We start from the raw sequence: 15,813 nt of genomic DNA, 5'->3' as shown, positions 1-15,813 counted from the left end.
CTCTGGCTCTATGGACTTTGATTTTTGAGCCAGGGTTGTTCATTTCACTTGGGTGTATTTCTATGTTGGTTAGTCTAGGTTGTTTTTCTATGTTTGGTCAATGACTCCCAATCGGAGGTAACGAGTGTCAGCTGTCGGCTCGTTATCTCTGATTGGGAGCCATATTTATACTGTGTTGGTTTTCATTGTATTTGTGGGTTTTTGTTCCATGTTTCTGTCAGTGTTACAGAGGACTTCACTATCGTCATTTGTTGTTTTTGTGGTTGCTTTATTGAATAAAGTCATCATGTTCACTCCACGCGCTGCGTATTGGTCCGCTTCTTCAGACGATCGTGACAGAAAAACCCACCGTAAAAGGACCAAGCAGCGTGTCCAGGAGCAAGACAGCTGGACATGGGAGGAAGCGCCTGGTAAGGAGATCGAGAGGCTGGCGATGGCCCAGGTGGGCAAATCGTGGTCCTGGGAGGACATGCTCGGGGGCAAGGGACCTTGGGGGAAGATCAAGGCCCTGGCGAGAGAGGAGCAACGGCGTCAGCAGGGCCATCATCGTTGGAAGGACGAGAGGCAACCCCAAAAAGTTTTTTGGGGGGCACATGGCTTGGCGGCTGGGCAGCAGGAGGCTGCTACAGGGAGACGTGGAGAGAAGGCTATCGGATTACGGGAGCCATTGGCGAGTAGAGGAAGGGAAGTTGTTGCGGCACGGCGTGAGAGACTGATGTGTGTTACCAGTCCGGTCCGGCCCGTTCCTGATCCCCAGTTAAAGCCAGTGGTGTGTGTTCCCAGTACGGACCGCCTGTTCCTACTCCACGCATCAAGCCCACGGTGTGCGTCGACAGCCCTGCCCGGCCTGTTCCTGCTCCACGCACCAGGCCCGCGGTGTGCGTCGCCAGCCCAGCCCGGTCTGTTCCTGCTCCACGCACAGAACCTACGGTGTGCGTCGCCAGCCCAGTCCGGCCTGTTCCTGCTCCACGCACAGAACCTACGGTGTGCGTCGCCAGCCCAGTCCGGCCTGTTCCTGCTCCACGCACAGAACCTACGGTGTGCGTCGCCAGCCCAGCCCGGCCTGTTCCTGCTCCACGCACAGAACCTACGGTGTGCGTCGCCAGCCCAGCCCGGCCTGTTCCTGCTCCACGCACCAAGGATACGGTGTGCGTCGACAGCCCTGCCCGGCCTGTTCCTGCTCCACGCACCAAGGATACGGTGTGCGTCGACAGCCCGGCCCGGCCTGTTCCTGCCACCCGCACCAAGTCTACGGTGCGCGCCGCCAGCCCGACCCGGCCTGTTCCTGCCACCCGCACCAAGTCTACGGTGCGCTGGCGCCAGCCCGGTCCGGCCTGTTCCTTCTCCCCGCACTAGCCCTGAGATGCGTGTCCTCAGCCCGGTACCTCCAGTTCCGGCACTACGCGCCAGGCCTAAGGTGCGCCTCAGACGGCCAGAGTCTGCCGTCTGCCCAACGGGGCGCCTGAACTGCCCGTCTGCTCAACGGCGCCTGAACTGCCCGTCTGCCCAACGGCGCCTGAACTGCCCGCCTGCCCAACGGCGCCTGAACTGCCCGTCTGCCCAACGGCACCTGGACTGCCCGTCTGCCCAACGGCGCCTGAACTGCCCGTCTGCCCAACGGCGCTTGAACTGCCCGTCTGCCCAACGGGCGCTAAAGCCGCCCGTCTGTACTGAACCTGCAAAGCCGCCCGTCTGCCATGAGCCTTCAGAGCCGTCCGCCAGACCGGAGCCGCTAGAGCCTTCCGCCAGACAGGAGCCGCTAGAGCCTTCCGCCAGACAGGATCAGCCAGAGCCTTCCGCCAGACAGGATCAGCCAGAGCCTTCCGCCAGACAGGATCAGCCTGAGCCTTCCGCCAGACAGGATCAGCCAGAGCCTTCCGCCAGACAGGATCAGCCAGAGCCTTCCGCCAGACAGGATCAGCCAGATCCGTCAGCCAGCCATGAGCAGCCAGATCCGTCAGCCAGCCATGAGCAGCCAGATCCGTCAGCCAGCCATGAGCCGTCCAGCCAGGATCCGCCAGAGCCGTCCAGCCAGGATCCGCCAGAGCCGTCCAGCAAGGATCCGCCAGAGCCGTCCAGCCAGGATCCGCCAGAGCCAGCCAGCCAGGATCCGCCATTCAGTCCGGTGCTGCCCCTTAGTCCGGTGCTGCCCCTTAGCCCGGTGCTGCCCCTTAGCCCGGTGCTGCCCCTTAGCCCGGTGCTGCCCCTTAGGCCGGTGCTGCCCCTTAGGCCGGTGCTGCCCCTTAGCCCGGTGCTGCCCCTTAGCCCGGTGCTGCCCCTTAGCCCGGTGCTGCCCCTTAGCCCGGTGCTGCCCCTTAGTCCGGTGCTGCCCCTGAGTCCGGTGATGCCTCTTAGTCCAGTGCTGCCCCTTAATCCTGTGGGGGTTTAGTTGGGGGTGGTCATGTGGAGGAGGTTACACAAGCGGGTAGTGACTATGGTGGGGTGGGGACCACGACCAGTGCCTGAGCCGCCACCATAGACAGACGCCCACCCAGACCCTCCCCTAGACTGTATGCTGGTGCGCCCGGAGTTCGCACCTTTAGGGGGGGGTACTGTGACACTCTGGCTCTATGGACTTTGATTTTTGAGCCAGGGTTGTTCATTTCACTTGGGTGTATTTCTATGTTGGTTAGTCTAGGTTGTTTTTCTATGTTTGGTCAATGACTCCCAATCGGAGGTAACGAGTGTCAGCTGTCGGCTCGTTATCTCTGATTGGGAGCCATATTTATACTGTGTTGGTTTTCATTGTATTAGTGGGTTTTTGTTCCATGTTTCTGTCAGTGTTACAGAGGACTTCACTATCGTCATTTGTTGTTTTTGTGGTTGCTTTATTGAATAAAGTCATCATGTTCACTCCACGCGCTGCGTATTGGTCCGCTTCTTCAGACGATCGTGACATAAACAGTAAGCTATGCCTTTAAGTCTCTGGGTTGTTTGACATAATTGACCATCCAAGTCATTCGATATAGCCTATTCAGTTATTTCAATTGGATGTGCATGACTAACACTGTCTTCCAGTACGGTCTCCCTCTGTTGTTTGGTCAGTGTGGATGCAACATAATGTTCTGGTGGTTATTAGGTTCTAGGTGACCTGTGCAGAATTCATCATGACTGGTGTGGCGAAGGCATGTCATAACTGTCTGTCTAAAATGGCCAGTAATGGTGAGTGAGACACACACACACACACACACACACACACACACACACACACACACACACACACACACACACAATGTATTCAGTAACATGAAGAAACTGAATTGCACTGTGGGATATCATGGATGAAATGTTTGGTCCTCTGTAGCTGCACTTTCAATAAAAGCGTCTGCTAAATGGCATATATTATTATTATTATATATTAAAATAGTGTTGTTGATCACTTTATTAGCACTTCAGATGTGGGCAATAGATACAAATACAAAATATGTTACAATTTACCCCAGTCTCCCCTAAGTCAGTACATGACACTCAACAATTTACCCCAGTCTCCCCTAAGTCAGTACATGACACTCAACCAATTTACCCCAGTCTCCCCTAAGTCAGTACATGACACTCAACCAATTTACCCCAGTCTCCCCTAAGTCAGTACATGACACTCAACCAATTTCCCCCAGTCTCCCCTAAGTCAGTACATGACACTCAACCAATTTCCCCCAGTCTCCCCTAAGTCAGTACATGACACTCAACCAATTTCCCCCAGTCTCCCCTAAGTCAGTACATGACACTCAACCAATTTCCCCCAGTCTCCCTAAGTCAGTACATGACACTCAACCAATTTCCCCCAGTCTCCCCTAAGTCAGTACATGACACTCAACCAATATCCCCCAGTCTCCCCTAAGTCAGTACATGACACTCAACCAATTTCCCCCAGTCTCCCCTAAGTCAGTACATGACACTCAACCAATTTCCCCCAGTCTCCCCTAAGTCAGTACATGACACTCAACCAATTTCCCCCAGTCTCCCCTAAGTCAGTACATGACACTCAACCAATTTCCCCCAGTCTCCCCTAAGTCAGTACATGACACTCAACCAATTTCCCCAGTCTCCCCTAAGTCAGTACATGACACTCAACCAATTTCCCCCAGTCTCCCTAAGTCAGTACATGACACTCAACCAATTTCCCCCAGTCTCCCCTAAGTCAGTACATGACACTCAACCAATTTACCCCAGTCTCCCCTAAGTCAGTACATGACACTCAACCAATATCCCCCAGTCTCCCCTAAGTCAGTACATGACACTCAACCAATTTACCCCAGTCTCCCCTAAGTCAGTACATGACACTCAACCAATTTCCCCCAGTCTCCCCTAAGTCAGTACATGACACTCAACCAATTTCCCCCAGTCTCCCCTACTAGCTGTGCAAGGAAATTCCAAGGTGCATGACCAGGTTTGAGGATGTGTTTCAACAAAAGTAAAGTACAGTAGGCTAATGTTATGGGTAAAGTAGGAAACACAGGTTATAATAGGGTATAAAATATAAATGTGTCATGAAAGGAGTGTGGATATCTGGCCCAGCGGAGTGGTTTTATGCGTTGCCTGAAGGGATAATCATTCTGAGTTTTTTACACCACTGGTTTAAGCTGGTCTCAGGAAGAAATGTAAGAGTCGTCGTTGTCCGAGACCGAGACAAGACCGAGACACTCAATATGTGGTCTCGAGACCGGACTCATCTCGAGTTCAACACTGGATAGTGGTAATGGTAGTTTAATAAGAGGTTCGATTCAGATTCAGAAAACGTTAATGTCCTCAAGAGGCAATTCATTTTGCAGCGGTCAAAGTGCATACAAAGGAGATCACATATTAAAATTGAAAAACACAACAACAGAAAAAAAAGCTACGGATATTTACACAATATTTACTAACAAGTACTTGTTTGAGTGGAGCTGGTTAATGCTTTGCATGTATTTTTCTGGACAGATTTATAACCATTTCTTTTTTTCTAGCCTACTTTGTGGTGGGACTTCTGTTCTTTCTTGCCGTTCCTCTCACCATGGCGTTTGTAAGTAAGACCACAAAATTAGAATACTAGAACGGACATGAACCTTCTTATGATGGGATAAAGGTCAGCCATTTTGGTCAGGGAGTTGTTCAACCATGGTGATAAGATAATGTGTAAAGAAATTGAAGCATTTATCTACACTGTATGTTTGTTAGCTAGCTAGCCAGACAATTTTAGAGGAATGATTCCATAAATTTTTCAGATTAACTGCCAATATGCCAACATTCCATTCAAACAATGCAGTCAAACCACAGCCATACATTGGCTGAAATCAGTTGATGATACTGTAGGACTTAGACAAGTTGTAAATGCAACAAAGTACTGATATTGTGTCATATAAAAGCACTCACAGCTTTCTGAGAAAACCAACAATGTTGACATTTATGGTTGTTTACATATAATTTGGAGGCTACTTATACAGAACATTTGCATAAAACCAGTATAAACTGTAGTTAGAATTACTAGTGGCAGCCATCCATATGGACTGTATGTACATCATTTAAATTATTAATTTGATTTAATGCAATCCCCCCTCCTGCAAATCCTAAATGTGTTTATCTGTTTAGCTTTTTGGTCTCTGGATATACCAATATTCTCAACTCCAGAGCATTTAAAAAAAACTCCCTTAGGTCTATTTCCGTGGGATCATGTCACTTGCTTTCTCTTTAAAATGTAATGTTGGCTTTCCATGAAAAGTATTCAGACCCCTAGACTTTTTCCAAATTTTGTTAGGTTACAGGCTTATTCTAAAATGTCTTAAATTGTATTTTTTCCTTATCAATCTAAACACAATAACCCATAATGACAAAGCAAAAACAGGTATTCTTGGGTATGATGTGTGCAAGCTGTCATCAAGGCAAATGGTGGCTATTTGAAGAATCTCAAATATAAAATATATTTTGATTTGTTTAACACTTTTTTGGTTACTACATGACTCCATATGTGTTATTTCATAGTTTTGATGTCTTCACTATTATTCTACAATGTAAAAAATAGTAAAAATAAAGAAAACCCTTGAATGAGTAGCTGTGTCCAAACCTTTGACTGGTACTGTATATATTTTTAAAACGGTATAGGAGGGCTCAGTACTTAAATGTATTCAATAAATTAATTGTTTAATCTAAGATGTACAAGCAGGAATGCATGATACATATATTTTGATTTGCAGTAGGCCTACCTAAACCAGGGATTGGCATGAACTTTGGGTTGACAATTAGGCTAATGTTGCTAAAATTCTACTGTCAAAATAGGGCTCCAGAATTGCAGATGTATTTTGTTCCATAAAGATTAATTTGCGTAGGTGTACATCTTTTTGTGTTCAAATAGGCTATCACATAGGCTTATTCACTTGGGGCTAATCACCGAGGAAAGGGAAACCAAAACCACAACAGTAAATTTGCCTACTGTTTTTTTTTCGCAGGATTATATTTTGAAATGTTGCGTAGGCTAGCTAATTACTGAATCTTTCTCTTTCTTCGCTTCTCTCCAGCTAGGCTACTCCGAGCGCGCAGGGAGAAACAGGGGCAGGCAGGGCAAACACTTTCATCCAGGAATCAGGAACTAACTGTTCGACCAAATTATGGTTTTAGCTGACCCCAAAATAGAAAGTGTTGAGTGAAGTGACCAGCCAAAATTTGTAGCTCGCACGGATGCGAGCACATCCAAGCGTGGAAGTAGGGCCCAATTTCCACCTCTCCACTTTATCTACCAGCTCACGTTTGTTTCCTATGTTTTAGGCCTAGTGCTTAGGCTATATGACGCATTATATATACCTTGCTTTGTTTGACAACATTATTTGAAAGGAGTTGAGGGTTATAAGAGTTGGGTAAAACAGGGCAGCGGGTCATAAGATATGTTGAATATTTTACGCATGTTACCGCCCTAGACTATAAGCGCAGCAGCGCAGTTAATACTGTAGACCAGGGTTCTTCAATTCCGGTCCTGGAGGGCCGAAACACTTCTGTTTTTTATTTCTACCTGGTAGTTAATTGTACTCACCTGGTGTCCCAGGTCTGAATTAGCCCCTGATTAGAAGGAGAGGATGAAAAACAGAGGTGTTTCGGCCCTCCAGGACCGGAATTGAAGAACCCTGCTGTAGACCTATGTGGATTGCGGCATGTTGCAAAATTAATATGACTATTGTGATGCATAATTGCCATGGTAATTTGGAATGTCCAGTCAATGAGCATTATGATTAATAGGCCTAGTCATTCTACAGATCAGATGCTTTATGACAGAAAAAAAAAGTAGTTAAAGTTAGTTAGAAGCGCTAATTTTTCTTTAGAAGACTTTGCAGCCCAAAGGACACTTACATAACCCGGTATGTGAGGGACCTAACGTATCCCTTTGCCAACTCTACTCTTGCGCCTAACGGTTGAAGAATATCGGTATATCCAGAGACCAAAAAGCTGAACAGATAAAAACATTTTTGATTTGCAGGAGGAAGGAATTGCATTGAATCAAGTGTTGGGTTCTATTTTTCTCATAATTGGATCTGTATGTGATGAATAACTTAGAAGGAATGCATTAATGAGGAGCATAGGTTTGTACTATACTGATATAAATTCTTTCACATAACAGGCTGTGATTCATGTAAGGAACGTTAGGGGTAGGACAGATAAGACTTGTATTTCTTACAGATACGAACACTCTCTCTTTGTTGTCTGTGAAACCGTCCTTGAATGTGGGTACATGGAGTACAGATTGGAGGGGTGTCTTTTGGGTGCTGACTCCACAGGTTATTATGATAGCAACTTATGCCTGGGAACGGTGGAGCGCCAAGGGGTGAAGCGCCAAGGGGTGGGACTAACCCGTGCACCAACGGATTGGCTGAGTAAAGTCTAAACCACACTCAGTCCTTTACTCTGATTGGCCAGCAGGGAGCGGGAACTCTCTGTCAGAGTATTTGAGAAAGTACCTGTAAACAATAGTTTAGTTCTCTGTGTGCCCTGCGTGGTATCTCAGCGGACCCGTATATACGAACCTTCATACTTATCATACATACATTTTGCATATAATAAATTAAGCTTGGATTGAAGATCTCTTGATTCTTATTCCAATACCAGATTTGAATTACGCAATTTCTAACAGACCTAACAAATGTAGGCTATTTATTTAAAACATTGATACACATTGGATCCCTTACGGAAGTAATTAATAACTTGTGTTAGAAATTGCGTAATTCAAATCTGGTATTGGAATAAGAATCAAGAGATCTTCAATCCAAGCTTAATTTATTATATGCAAAATGTATGTATGATAAGTATGAAGGTTCGTATATACGGGTCCGCTGAGATACCACGCAGGGCACACAGAGAACTAAACTATTGTTTACAGGTACTTTCTCAAATACTCTGACAGAGAGTTCCCGCTCCCTGCTGGCCAATCAGAGTAAAGGACTGAGTGTGGTTTAGACTTTACTCAGCCAATCCGTTGGTGCACGGGTTAGTCCCACCCCTTGGCGCTTCACCCCTTGGCGCTCCACCGTTCCCAGGCATAAGTTGCTATCATAATAACCTGTGGAGTCAGCACCCAAAAGACACCCCTCCAATCTGTACTCCATGTACCCACATTCAAGGACGGTTTCACAGACAACAAAGAGAGAGTGTTCGTATCTGTAAGAAATACAAGTCTTATCTGTCCTACCCCTAACGTTCCTTACATGAATCACAGCCTGTTATGTGAAAGAATTTATATCAGTATAGTACAAACCTATGCTCCTCATTAATGCATTCCTTCTAAGTTATTCATCACATACAGATCCAATTATGAGAAAAATAGAACCCAACAATCCCCCTTTTGACACCCTCTAGGGTGTCACTCATTAAAATACAATACAAACAAAAATAAACACTTTCATTAATAGACAATTTGATAATAAAAGGCCTTCAGTCCTTCCATCTACACCCAACTTGCAAACGGTTGGCTACAAGTCACCCAGGCACTTCAAACATTTTGGCCCCCTTTAGACACCCTCTAGAGTGTCACTCCACCAAGCCTGGTTTCATTCCTTAGGTCGGAGTCCGGGATTCCAGAGTTCTCAACCAGTTCGTTCGCCAGCGTGGTGAGTCCCTGAAGCGCTTTGGTCACGGACCCGTCCGGTGCTGTGTTGTTGGAGATTAAAGTACAGCACATATATCCAAACAGAACACAAACCCCGTCCCGCTCAGCCAAAAGCATATCTAAAGCTATTCTATTCTGCCATGTCATTAAGCTAGTTGCCGCTGTCTGCTCAGCTAATCCCTTTATTGCATCACGAGTGTGGTTTATAAATCTTTATAATTTATCCAATCTACGTTTTTATTAATTGTTGACCACCAAAAAAGACTTGATTCAAACTCAGCTGCAATCTGATTCCTAGCTTTGAATTGTTCTGGAACCCCTCGAGGTACTGCTATCCCATCAAAGGATCCTTTCATCAAAGGATCCCGGGAGGAGGTCCTACTTTCTATGTGACAACTCACCAGTCTCTGACACGTTTGATTGTTTACATATGTAGGTGAGTTCACAATCAGTTATCACCACACAACCATCAGATGTCAGCACGGGCCTGGTTTTGGTTCCTAAAATCCTCTGGCTGCAACAAAGAGGAGAGATTAGTCATGGTCTCTTTAGTTGTGATATTCTCTGTGTGGGAGCAGGAGCTAAGATGCCCTACCCTGTATCCTATCTTATTAGTCCTAGAAAAACAATAAGACTCCCCTGTGACTTCAAATTGAGGCAACCCAGGTCGGGATGACTTTGTTATGGGGGGATACAGATAGTGCAAGTTACTACAAGACTCTTTCACCACATTCCCAGGTGGCTTGCATGGAGGATAAACCTGACAGAGAGTTAAAGCCTGTCAAGGGGAACGGAGTAGTTGTCAACCTTGGTTTGGCTGTCCTACAGGCATAACAGTCCTCTTTAGACCGTATACTGAATCCATTCCAACCACAGGTTAAAATCTATTTACTCCATCTCCATCTGTACTACTTCCTTCAGGTCTATAGTTTGCACTGTCTCACTACCTCCCTCAGAGAGGTTTACTCTATAGGGTGCCCCAGTTGAAGAAGATATCTCACTTGTCAGGTCTGTAATCTGTTTTAGCATAATTCAGACTTTCAGACAGTACCTACCCTCATATGGGTCGCACTGCCATTTCTGATAATTCCCTACTTTCACAATACTACACCTGTCCCTAAACTGTGTATGGAGATTGACATATCCCCCCCCGCTTGGTATAAGCAACTACATAGTCCCAGGATGTACATGGTGACATACATATGGTGATGTCCTTCCCTAAAGTCCCTAGTACTTCCCCTTTCCCTACTACTTCTGGCTGATCAGGAGGGTCTGTGTGTTAGGAATATGGCCCCCACAATCAGACAGCTACCTACCGGTCGGGAGACCTGTGAATCCCCACCCTCGCCCTGAGAACATGTCAGACGCCAGAGGCCAACCCATTGCTTCACCTTCTATCGAACTCACACAGGGATGATCAGACAGGGTAAGGGAATCTTCGTTAAGGAGCCAACCCCCGAGCCCTAGTGGTGATCGGTTCTTTCTCCTAACTCTGTGTTTGTTCGTCAGGTGTAGCTGGGTTTACCTTTTTGCAGTGAGTGACATGCACCCAGATGGATCTCTCAGCTATTCTGCTGGCAAAGGCAGTACTTGGTAGGGCCCTTCCTGCCAGGCCTGCTTCAGTCTCCTGGTTAGATAGAGTGGGTCACCTTCTCCTTTAGTTCACCTGTGGGGCACAAAACCTCTGACATACGGGTGTGGTTAATAAACTATCTTCACACATACATGTTCAGCTCTCAATTTCGAATCTTTTTTTAAAAAGTATTTTGTCCTCTCCTTCGTATACATTTATTATTTAATCCTACCATCTCCTACCATACCATCCATCCCCCATTTGACACATGATTTGCCCATGTGTCTATTACATTTTAATATTATTTACCTACCTAAACAATCACTTAGGTAATATTGGTAATTCATTATCCAATTGCCATCCCTCCACTCTGTCTTCTGTTATTTAATGGTTCAAATCAAATATATTATTACCAAATTATAATCTTCTTCACAATTTTCACAGTACTATAAATTACCCTCAACTTAGTAAAATAAACGATCTTAAAGTCCTCCTCTCATGCCTTTAGAATTTACTAGTGTGGCCAGCCTCAGTTAATTTGGTAGCTCACTTTTATGACCTAAATACTGCCTAACTTCACTACTGCTCCCCTAGCCCTTGGCAACATTCCAACAAGATGAGCTAATCTCTTTCTCCTGGTTATAATCTAAAGATGGGAGTACACACAAAACATGATACAGATATCCCCAGTCTTAACCCATCAATAATTGTTTGTATCAATCTAATTCCTCATAACTAATCTATAAAACCACTCAAAATTCCTTGAGTATACAATGATTATTTAATTGATTACCCTAACTCAGCTACATGTGATCTCATCTCAAATTATCCATTATCAATTATTTGTTCAACCCCCTAGGAAAATCTGTCTCCCCTTCTATTGTTCCTGTCCCCCCTGTAAATGTCATATTTGAGTTTTTAGCCAATACAATCACGGTTACATCAAATGTTCCCTCATTTAATGGTATTTTCTTCCTAATATAACTTCCCTAAATGAGATTAAATCCCCTGCCTTCCTCTACTATCCTTATATCATTACTGGATCAATGATAATAATTGTAATAACTATTTCACATTAAATTGTGCCTTTTTTCTGATAATGTTATAATTGTAGCCTACTCCATCACTTTAGTTTAAAATATAAGTTTGTTTTATGTAACAATTCCAGAACCCACCACAGGCTGGCGCTATTCCCCCATCTGCGATTCTCTCAAAGTAAATACTTTATTTTCTCACAACCAGCCACGTCATCACGCCACGTCATCACCCCTCCGTCTAGCCAGCCCTTCCGTCTCAAACACCCTAGTAGCAAAAATAAAACACACTCTCTAACATTGTTCTGCATTTACCTCTATCATCGGGTTTAAGAACTAACGTAACAACCTTAACCATTCTCTATTGCTGTAGTAACGTCTTGTTTGGTTCAGTTTATTTATTACGGAGTGTCCATAATACTATAATAACACATAATCGAATTCCCCTCATGCATACAGATTTCACCTTATGCCATTGAAATGCCAAATAAACCATAATAGTTCAATGGAGCCCCCTATTGGCTCTCCCCTACCTATACATTACTTCCATAACCACATTAGTCATGGTCCGATTAGCCATTAAACCTTATCACATGATCAAACAACGCCACAACCTTAAACTCATATGGGGCGGCAGGCAGCTTAGTGATCAATAGCGCCGCACCAACAACCGAGAGGTCGCCGGTTCCAATCCCCGAGCCGACCAGGCGAAAAATCTGCCGATGTGCCCTCGAGCAAGGCACTCAACCCCAATCGCTCCTGCAAGTCGCTCTGGACAAGAGCGTCTGCCAAATTACCGCAAATGTACATATTCTCTACTTTCCCACCCATGACGTACGTCTACGTTCGGATGAGCAAGTTCAGAATATCCATCGTCAGAAACCCCCAGGCACCTCTCAAATAAACACAAGTGGTGTTCCCAGCCAACTCCCAGTCTTTTCTGGCTCCAAAAGCCACACTTTCGCTCTCTCCAGCCCCTCCCCTCGCAACTCTCTCTTCAGCTTTCGGTGGGAGCAGGCTCTTTTGAAGAGCTGTTTTTCGTTTTAGTGTTCCCAATATTCTGCCGTTATTTAAAGTACTTTAGTCTATTTATTTAAATCAAATCATTTCCACCTAATTAGTTAAAGTTGGTGCATATTTATATTTCAACGATAAACCGAATTATTTCAGTCTAATTGTTTAACCAGTATTTTGCAGGGTCAAACATCAAACGCCACAGTTCAATCATATCAGCTCAAACGTTTCAGTTCAGTCACACTAGTCATTCATCACTTTAGCTTTATGTTCCCAATTGTTATTAACGGGTTATATGGTTTAAGCAACCACAAACCCAACAGTTATTCCCAAATTATACAGTTTGGACAGCCACAGATGTTTTAATTCCCAATTAGTTTTCTATCAAGGTATACAGGTTTATCATTCACACGTCACCCCTGTCTTAAAGAATTTTAAGTGTCTCCTTTGAACCTAGTCATATCTAGTCTGAACTGATATGTGCCATAGCGTCGCACTGCCTATTTATTTAAAGTACCTCCTATGGGTGTCTTTTGTTAACGTTTGCACAATTTAAACTTTATTTCCTAATTGTAATTCTCATTATTTACCGTTTTAAAATATTGTTTGTATTCTCAGCCAAAATGATACACAGTTATTACACAGTTAAACGTAGTATACAGTTATCACACTCACTCACAATACACAGTCATAATCCTATCACACAGTCATAAATGACACACTTACACTCGACACACAATCGTAATTCTTTGTCACACAACTAAAGTTTCTTAGGACACACAGATAACAAAGGTATACAATGGGGCACACAGCCTCCTCTACTATGGGGCACACAGCCACCTCTACTATGGGGCACACAGCCTCCTCTACTATGGGGCACACAGCCACCTCTACTATGGGGCACACAGCCACCTCTACTATGGGGCACACAGCCACCTCTACTATGGGGCACACAGCCACCTCTACTATGGGGCACACAGCCACCTCTACTATGGGGCACACAGCCACCTCTATTTCCCATGGGTTTAACCATCACAATTATCAAACATTTGCATAGTACATTATGAAATCGAAGTAGTATACTGTAATTGTTATTTATAGTAGAATAGGGTTCACTTACATCAAACAGGTGCTTCACAAAATTAATTTGGATAAAGCCATTATGCAGAACTTTAGTTATATAAACAATAGGTGTCTGCTTACCAGTGTTTTTAGAAGCCCGGGCACTTTGTGAAACACACAGTTCGATAACAGTGATGTCCAATAGGCTGGGTGAATTCCAGCGAAGTTCCGCTACCAGATCACGTCGGGGTCACCAATTGTTAGAAATTGCGTAATTCAAATCTGGTATTGGAATAAGAATCAAGAGATCTTCAATCCAAGCTTAATTTATTATATGCAAAATGTATGTATGATAAGTATGAAGGTTCGTATATACGGGTCCGCTGAGATACCACGCAGGGCACACAGAGAACTAAACTATTGTTTACAGGTACTTTCTCAAATACTCTGACAGAGAGTTCCCGCTCCCTGCTGGCCAATCAGAGTAAAGGACTGAGTGTGGTTTAGACTTTACTCAGCCAATCCGTTGGTGCACGGGTTAGTCCCACCCCTTGGCGCTTCACCCCTTGGCGCTCCACCGTTCCCAGGCATAAGTTGCTATCATAATAACCTGTGGAGTCAGCACCCAAAAGACACCCCTCCAATCTGTACTCCATGTACCCACGTTCAAGGACGGTTTCACAGACAACAAAGAGAGAGTGTTCGTATCTGTAAGAAATACAAGTCTTATCTGTCCTACCCCTAACGTTCCTTACATGAATCACAGCCTGTTATGTGAAAGAATTTATATCAGTATAGTACAAACCTATGCTCCTCATTAATGCATTCCTTCTAAGTTATTCATCACATACAGATCCAATTATGAGAAAAATAGAACCCAACAGGTCTACATTTAATTGTCAGGGACCGATACAATGTACACAATGTTTTGTTATCCTATCCTACTTATTCAACTCTATACTGACTAAAACAAACTCTAAACCATCTAATAATAAAAATACAAAGTAGTAACTGTTTTAGTTAAATGCCCATTTTTATTTAAGCAGACTTTTAACACCTCTGCGCTACCAGGGGTCGGGTCTGGAAGGAGAACCGGGAGGGGGTGGTTAGGTCAGGTAGGTTACCCGGCCTGTCTAACGCCTCCTGCGGCCTCCTCTCCTGCGACGCTGGGACATCCTGGGGCGACGGCGCCTGCGGACACGGCGGCTGGCTCTGCGTCTTCTGGGCATACTGATTGATAGATAAGACTATTAATGATTTTGAGATGGACCAGGGGTCCATTATATAGGGCTGGAGGGGGCAGGAGTTACGTCATCATGGGATAAATGATGATGCAATAATTATTAATGACAATTAGAATTTTGAAAACTCCTGTCTTACGTGATGTCATAGTAGCATTGGCAGGATGATGAATAGTAACCGTGCCATTCCAAACACAAAAAACGGGAAAATAATCAAAAATACAAAACACAGTGGAATAATCAGATGTGGGTAAATTACAAGCTTCTTTTAAGCCTAAAATTAAGAAAATCAGCCCTAAATTGTAGGAGGAGACATTCCTGCAGCTTAGAATCCTTAGCATAGGCCTATTATAATATAGATATGACAATATGAGGTTGACAATAATTATATTACACAATGTCTGATATATATATAAATTATATATAAAATATTAAAGAAGAAGTTACAGGTCTGTGAGAGCCAGAAATCTTGCTTGTTTGTAGGTGACCAAATACTTATTTTCCACCATAATTTGCAAATAAATTCATTAAAAATCCTACAATGTGATTTTCTGGATTTTTTTTCCTCATTTTGTCTGTCATAGTTTACGTGTACCTATGATGAAAATTACAGGCCTATCTCATCTTTTTAAGTGGGAGAACTTGCACAATTGGTGGCTGACTAAATACTATTTTCCCCCACTGTATATGGGTCAATATCACCATAAGGTGCCTTTGAGACTTCCCCATTTCCCCCCAAAAAAGCTGAGATTTTCCATTGAACTTCATATTCATTGTATTAAGTATATGTTATGCTGTTAGAAATGCATATTGGTCAAGCTCCCACAC

Source organism: Coregonus clupeaformis, unplaced genomic scaffold (assembly GCF_020615455.1).
Source record: "Coregonus clupeaformis isolate EN_2021a unplaced genomic scaffold, ASM2061545v1 scaf0348, whole genome shotgun sequence".
NCBI classification, from domain to species: Eukaryota; Metazoa; Chordata; class Actinopteri; order Salmoniformes; family Salmonidae; genus Coregonus; species Coregonus clupeaformis.
This window is presented reverse-complemented; position numbering follows the sequence as displayed.